Raw genomic sequence first — 8011 nt, forward strand, 5'->3', positions numbered from 1 at the left:
GAAACCCCGTCTCTACTAAAAAATACCAAAACAAAAACAAAAACAAAAAAAAAACAAAAACTAGCCGGGCGAGGTGGTGGGTGCCTGTAGTCCCAGCTACTCGGGAGGCTGAGGCAGGAGAATGGCGTGAACCCGGGAGGCGGAGCTTGCAGTGAGCTGAGAGGAGGCCACTACACTCCAGCCTGGGCGACAGAGCGAGACTCCGTCTCCAAAAAAAAGAAAGAAATGCTTTAATTTGGTAACACAGCAGATCTCTTATGTTTATGAGACAACCTCATTTAATAGAGTCTGTTTTGAATATAATTAGTTCTAAAATGTAAGTAAAATTGATAGTTGATTTGTTCCATCATCATTGAGCTTGGGTTTCTGAAAATTCTCGATATTCTGAAATTGTGAAGAAATTATTTGTTAAACTATAATTTTTTGAGAATTCTTTAGATGTTGGCAGACCTTCATAAAAGACTTTGAACACAAAAAGGACTTGCACATAATTTCTATTTTTGTGAAATAACAATTAATGTCAACTTAAGTATTCTCATGTGTATCTTCAGGATGTTATTTTAATTCCCATTGCACTAATGAGAACATCAAAGATCAGAAAAGATAAATAAATTGCCCTAAATCCAAAAGCTAGTATGTGGTGAATCTGACAGTTGAACTGAGTAAGTTTTCTCCAAGGCCTTTATGTCCATCATGACATTCAGATCTGATATGAAGGAAAGCTATCTGACAACAGAATTAGAAACCTCTGGTTTGCTAGCTCTAGATTTTCTAGTACTGGTAAGAAAAGTTAGGTTTGGGGTCTGTCAAGTGTTCTCGCCTACTATGTAGGACTGCTGGATTTAACAAGTAAAAATAGAGAACATTCAGTTAAATACAAATTTTAGATAAGCAATTAAGTATTTTAGTACAAATATGTCTCAAATATTTCATTCAGCATACTCATACTAAAAATATATTCCTGACTTTTCTGAAGTTCAAAATTAACTTGGAGTCCTATATTTTATCTGGCAACCCTATTATGTAGAGTAAGGGGACATAAAGCATCAGAAGACAGATTTTCCTTTTCTTTCAATAATTTAAAGTCATAGTTTAAAAGAGACAGAAACACAAACACATGAACCATTTTAAGGTAATATTGCTCACCGAAGTGGGTTGGTGTGACTCACAAAAGTTTTCTTCCCCTACCTCCCATCTTCTTTTCGTTACAGATGCATTTTACAAATCTGGTACATATGCCTTCTTAGTGAAAAGTAGGACAATGACTATCTTCCATTGTCTACTTTGTTGATTAAAAAAATATGAAGAGATTCAAAAGATGTTTAAAATAGTTCTGTCAGAATTTCCCCGCATTTTAAAAAGATCAAAGAATAATGGGCATAAAATTCAGAAAGGCAGAGGGATTGTCTCCAAAGCCAGATTCAGCAGCTATCAGGCAGCATGTGCTCTGAATGGAGGAATTTAAGGACCAATATACATATATCTAACACAATTGAAAGATTTCCTGGAGAAGGTATGCTAAACAGAACTTTAAACAAATTCTATTACGCAAAAAAAAAAAAAAAAAAAAATGGTCTTTATATCATATCTTATGAAAACGCCCTAGTTCATGTTCTCAAATTAGTGATAGGTGGACTGGTGTTTATCTGCATGTATCTGGTAAACTTTAGACCATTTGTCTATACAGCTTCATATGAACATTGGTGCACGGATTTGCAGTCAGCCAGGAGAGATTATGCATTATTCTCAAGGCAAGGACATAGCTCTTCTTCCATTAATAGAAACTGCTGTACAATGAGGGACACACATATTTCAGAGTGGGGGATATCTGAAAGTTTTAGAAGAATGTTAGTTTTAACAAATATGGGTTTGGCTCCTGAGAAGTATGAAACAGGGAGTAATGAATAGGTAAAGGAAAAAGTACAATTTGGAACAGCATTTAAAATACTCATTATAAAGGCACAAATAATAAAAAGTAGCATTTTGCATAGTGCATGAAAGTTTTAAATCACTCTATTTAAAATGTTAACACTTTAGTAAATCATCTGCACCAATGAGGATATGTTACGCATCAGTAACTCCAAACCACAGTTACTTAATAGAGAAAAGGATTATTTCTCACTCTTGTCTAATGTGGGTTTTTAAGTTTTCTTCGCATCACAGTCACTTGGGTATCTAGACTGATAGAGCAGCCACCATCTTGATTCTGGTCAGTTGCCATGCAAAAACGAAAAGTATTCTGGATATTCTAGCACTGCTAATTCTATGCTTGCTCACACTCAATCGTTTATCTTCAAATTTATTGGACAGAACTAGTATCAAAGCCCAATGAAATCACAAGGAGGCAAGACAGTACAAACTCACCGTGATTCTAGAATTTGGAAAGTTTAAATATTTTGCTAACAGTAATGAGAGCATTTATAGTAACCATCATTATTTCCTTTATTTTAATATCAACAAATGTCAAATAGTTTAGGTGATAAGCTCAGAAGTGCTTTCAACAATAGGTGGAGCTAATCCATGAAACCAGTGAGAACCAAGAGTAGTCTGCATTGGATTTAAGACTACAGCTACATATTTAAGGAGACGTGTAGCATGCAACATTAAAGTGACTAAAAATTGGCAAAACTGAGTCCTGTTTGTCAAAAACACATATTATGATCACGTTATGCCAGCAACTATCTGCAACTTGAATGAAACAGCAGTGAACACAACAGACACAGCCAGTGCTCTGTGGGATTTAGTCTTGCAATGCTAAAATACTACTTTCAATCACTGACAAATATGTTGTAAAGACAGAATCTATAGAATCTAAGTAATATAGATGCAAAATAATCCTCAAATGTGGAAAAAAGAGTAAATGAAGCATGCTAGTGTCTTGGCAACATCAAAAGAATGAAGCAACCTGAATCTAAAAATGGAAAAGACAGAGTTAGCCTTTCCTTTCGGCTGGAACCGCCATCTTCCAGTAATTCGCCAAAATGACAAACACAAAGGGAAAGAGGAGAGGCACCTGATATATGTTCTCTAGGCCTTTTAGAAAACATGAAGTTGTTCCTTTGGTCACGTATATGCGAATTTATAAGAAAGGTGATATCATAGACATCAAGGGAATGGGTACTGTTCAAAAAGGAATGTCCCACAAGTGTTACCATGGCAAAACTGGAAGAGTCTACAATGTTCCCCAGCATGCTGTTGGCATTGTTGTAAACAAACAAGTTAAGGGCAAGATTCTTGCCAAGAGAATTAATGTGCGTATTGAGCACATTAAGTACTCTAAGAGCCGAGATAGCTTCCTGAAATGAGTGAAGGAGAATGATCAGAAAAAGAAAGAAGCCAAAGAGAAAGGCACCTGGGTTCAACTGAAACGCCAGCCTGCTCCACCCAGAGAAGCACACTTTGTGAGAACCAATGGGAAGGAGGCTGAGCTGCTGGAACCTATTCCCTATGAATTCATGGCATGATAGGTGTTAAAAAAAATAAAATAAAAGACCTCTGGGCTGAAAAAAAGAAAAGAAAAGAAAAGAAAAGGCAGAGTTAAAATAAAATAATTTCTTGAGTATTTTTTCATCCAAACGTTAGCACGAATGATACTCATTTAAATATGTTTAAGTGATTCACTGTGTCTCAGTTGTAAAAAGCAATACTTATTGAGTCAGCAAAATTCAATACTGTACATCACCTCTGGACAGAAGGTTGTTTTGTGTAAGCTTACTCCCCAATTAAAAGCAGTTGTTGAAAAATAAAACATGAGCACGTGGAAGTGAATACATTTGTGGATACATAGCTGAATCTTTTCTGATTTCTAATATCTAGCATCTAATTATCACAGAGTGTTCTAGATCCCCAAGTTCATTGATAAAATCAATATGGTTAACAATTCTCTTAGAAATCAATTTTACTCCAGCAGAAGAAGGTGTCCCATATGTAATCCAGTTTTACAATTTTACATGTACGGAAACAGATTCCAAACAAACAAATTTCCCTTGTGAACAATAGCACCTTTTTGAGGGTTAGTCATTGCTGCATCTTCATAGTAGTTATTTTATAAATTATTTTAAAATTCAAAAAATTCAATAAGAAGAATAAGAAATTAATTCCAATTCTTTGTGTAATTTTTTAAAAAAAGAATTAATTTTATTAATTTTATTGAAAAGAGTGACCAGTGAATACCAAACAGAACTCTTAAATATGGGGAAAAAATAGCTTTGAAAATGGAGACCTAAAAATAAAAAGCTCTTTAATGTACAGTTTTGCTCAATGCCTTGGCCTGATTCTGAAGTATAGTTAATGCATTCAGGTAACAATACCACAGCTACAAAGAGTGTAACTTAAAGAGGGAGACACTGCTGTTTAGGAGACGAGTCCTTGAAGATACTCTAAGAAAAATAATGAATCCAATTGTCCATACTGTGTAAATCAGATGCTAATAGCAAAAATCACTCTTCTCTCTCATCCAGATTTTCACAAAATAAATATCTTATATTTCTCAAAGTATGAAAAGAAAATAATAAAATTATTTTGGAAGTGTTTGTCCGTTAAAATAAGAAAGAACTCTTAAGAATAGTTCCTTTTTCCTGAAAAAAATAATAAAGAGCATATGTTTTAGAAACCAACTGAATATAATAAATCACCATTCATCCTTCATCAAATACAGAGACAAAAAGAGAAACATATTTGAAAGAAAAATAAAGAGAAAGGAGGAGCACCTTATGAAGAAAATGTTGAATAGGAAGGAAGGAAGAGAAAGTACGAGAAACAGAGGGAAAACTGCTGGCCAGGAGCTGGGGTCAAAGATCTCTCTCTCTTCCTGCCTCAGAATGTCTGATCTCCAAAAGTTTGATGTGAGAGCTATAGAGGATGTTTAGTACAGTAAGAGAATTATTTTAAAAGGCTGTTCATTGTCACTTTATTCAATCAAGGTTTATGCTCATAAATCAAATAGAATCTGGGTGACATCAAGATTCAGGGTCAAGTTTTCAAGAACTCTAGTTATGTGACAGTGAAATTTATTGAGATATAAATTCATTGTTTCTACTGCTATAAAACAATCAGAAAGAACAACCTTTATGCTCCCCGGAAACTTTGGGAGAAAAAGTTTTCACTCTGTTTAAAACACCCTAACCTCTTTTGCCTTCTTTTCTATGATTCAGCAAAGAGGTGTAGGATATGTGTTTCTTAAAATTAGAAGAAGTTATGAGAAGACAATTTATCTTCTTGTGATATGTGTTTCTTAAAATTAGAAGAAGTTATGAGAAGATAATTTATCTTCTTGTGCATGTTGAAAGGGAAAGGCAAACAAAGATTATGTTTGAAGTTTTTAGGAGAAGGAAGAGATGGGAATGACTTGGAGATAGACTAAGAATCAATATCCTTCAAGGCTGGATAGTTTGTTAAAAACTGTGAATTCCACAAATGGTAGAGTTTCATGACAGATTCCTCATTATAGATTCAGAAAGATGATAAAAGCTTCAGAGTCAATATTAAATGGTTCCATAGAATAATTGGACCTCAGAAACCTATCCTCCCAGCCTTAAAAAAAATACAATATAGTAGATGTGTGTGTTATTCTGTTCTCACACTGCTACAAAGAATTGCCTGTGACTGTTTAATTGACTCACAGTTCTGTAGGTTGTATAAGAAGCATGGTTGTGGAGGCTTCAGGAAATTTATGATCATGGCAATAGGATGAAAGGGAAGCAAGTACCTTCTTCACGTGGCAGAACAGGAGAAAGAGAGTAAAGGGGGAAGTGCTACACACTTAAAAAAAAAAAAAACAGATCTCATGAGAACTCATTCACTATCATGAGAACAGTAAGGGGGGAGTCTGCCCCCATGATTCAATCACTTCCCACCAGTTCCTCCTCTAATACATGAGAATTACAATTCAACACGATATTTAAATAGGGACACAGAGGCAAACCATATCATTCTGCCCAGCCCCTCCCAAACCATTTTCACATTTCAAAATGCAATCATGCTTTCTCAACATTATGCCAAAGTCTTAACTCATTCCAGCAGTAACTCAGAAGTCCAAGTCTGAAGTCTCATTTGAGACAAGTCCCTTTTTCCTATAAGCCTGTAAAAATCAAGCAAAGTTAGTTACTTCTAAGACACAATAGGGTTATAGGCATTGGATAAATGATCCCATTCCCAATGGAAGAAATTGGCCAAAAACAAGGGGCTACAGGCACCATGTAAGTCTGAAACACAGCAGAGGAGTCATTAAACCTTAAAACTCCAAAATATTATTCTTTGACTCCATATCTCACATCCAGGCCACAGTGACAGAAGAGGTGGACTGTCAAGAACTTGGGCAGCTTCACCCCTGTGGCTCTGCAGGTTACAGCTCCTGAAGTTACTTTCACAGGCTGGTGTTGAATGCCTATGGCTTTTCCAGGTGCACGTGTAAGCTGTCAGTGGATCTACCACTGTGGGGTCTGGAGGACGGTGGCCCTCTTCTCACGGGTCCACTAGGCAGTGCCCAAGTGGGGACTCTGTGTGAGGGCTCCAACCCCACATTTCCCCCATCACTGCCCTAGTAGAGGGCCTTCATGAGTGCTCCACCCCTGTAGTCAACTTCTGCCTGGACACCTAGGCATTTCCATACATCCTCTGAAGTCTAGATGTAGGCTCCCATACCTCAACCCTTGCCATCTTCTTACCCACAGGCCCAACACCACATGGAAGCCACAAAGACTTGGAACTTGCACCCTCTAAAGGAATGGCCCAAGCTGTACCTTGGCCTCTTTTAGCCATGGCTGGACTTGGAGTGGCTAGGATGAAGGGTGTCCTGTCCTGAGGCTGCACAGATCAGTGAGGCCCTGGGTCTGGCCCACAAAACCACATTTCCCCCCAGGCCTCCAGGCCTATGATGACAGGGGCTGCCACAAAGGTCTCTGAAATGTCCTGGAGGCATTTCCCCCATTTTCTTGACTATTAACATTCAACTCTATTTTACTAATGCAAATTTCTGAAGCCTTGGATTTCTCCCCAGAAAATGCGTTTTTCTTTTCTGGTTGGGCTGCAAATTTTTCAAATTTGTATGCTCTGCTCTCTTTTTAAATATATGTTCTAGATTCAGATCATTCGTTTGTTTATGTAAATGAGCATAGGCTTTTGGAAGTAGCCAGGCCACATGTTGAATGGTTTACTGCTTAGAAATTTCTTCTGCCAGATACCCTAAACCATCTCTCTCAAGTTCAAAGTTCTACAGATCTCCAGATCATAGGCACAATACTGCCAGTCTCTTTGCTAAAGCATAGCAAAAGTTACCTTTACTCCTGTCCCCAATAAATTTCTCATCACTTTATGAGACCACCTTAGCCTGGACTTCATTGTCCATATCACTATCAGCATTTTGGTCAAAACAATTTAACAAGTCTCTAGGGAGTTCCAAACCTTCCCTCTTCTTCCTGTCCTCTCCTGAGCCTTCCAAACTGTTCCAACCTTAGCCTATTACTGAGTTCCAAAATCACTTCCACATTTTCAGGTATCTTTATAGCAATGCCCCACTTTTCTGGTACCAATTTTCTTAGTTTGTTCTTACTCTGCTATAAGGAGTTACCTTAGACTAGGTAATTTATAAAGAAAAGAAATTTAATCAACTCAGTTCTACAGGCTATACAGGAGGCATGGTTGCGAAGGTCTCAGGAAACTTATGGTGATGATGGAAAGGCAAAGTAGAAGCAAGCACCTTCTTCACATTGCAGAGTAAGAGGAAAATAGTGAAGCGGGAAGCACTACACTCTTTTAAACAACCAGATTTCATGAGAACTCATTCACTATGATGAGAACAGCATGGAAGGAGACCACCCCCGTGATTCAATCACCTCCCACCAGGCCACTCCAGACATACGGGCATTACAATTAGACATGAGATTTGGGTGGGGACACAGAGTCAAACCAGTGAGGCTGGGGTAAGCTGCAGTAAAAAACAATTTCTAAGTCTCAAATGCCTGTCACAAGAAATGTTTATGACTACCCATCCTACATGTTGTACAGCCCTGTC

The 8011-nt window shown here is 37.4% G+C and overlaps 1 pseudogene; it reads left to right on the forward strand.

Moving 5' to 3' along the window:
* Positions 1 to 2978: 2978 nt before the first annotated feature.
* LOC105467617 (large ribosomal subunit protein eL21-like) lies at positions 2979 to 3478 on the forward strand (annotated as a pseudogene).
* Positions 3479 to 8011: the final 4533 nt, after the last annotated feature.

The sequence above is a fragment of the Macaca nemestrina genome, chromosome 7 (assembly GCF_043159975.1).
Source record: "Macaca nemestrina isolate mMacNem1 chromosome 7, mMacNem.hap1, whole genome shotgun sequence".
NCBI lineage: Eukaryota > Metazoa > Chordata > Mammalia > Primates > Cercopithecidae > Macaca > Macaca nemestrina.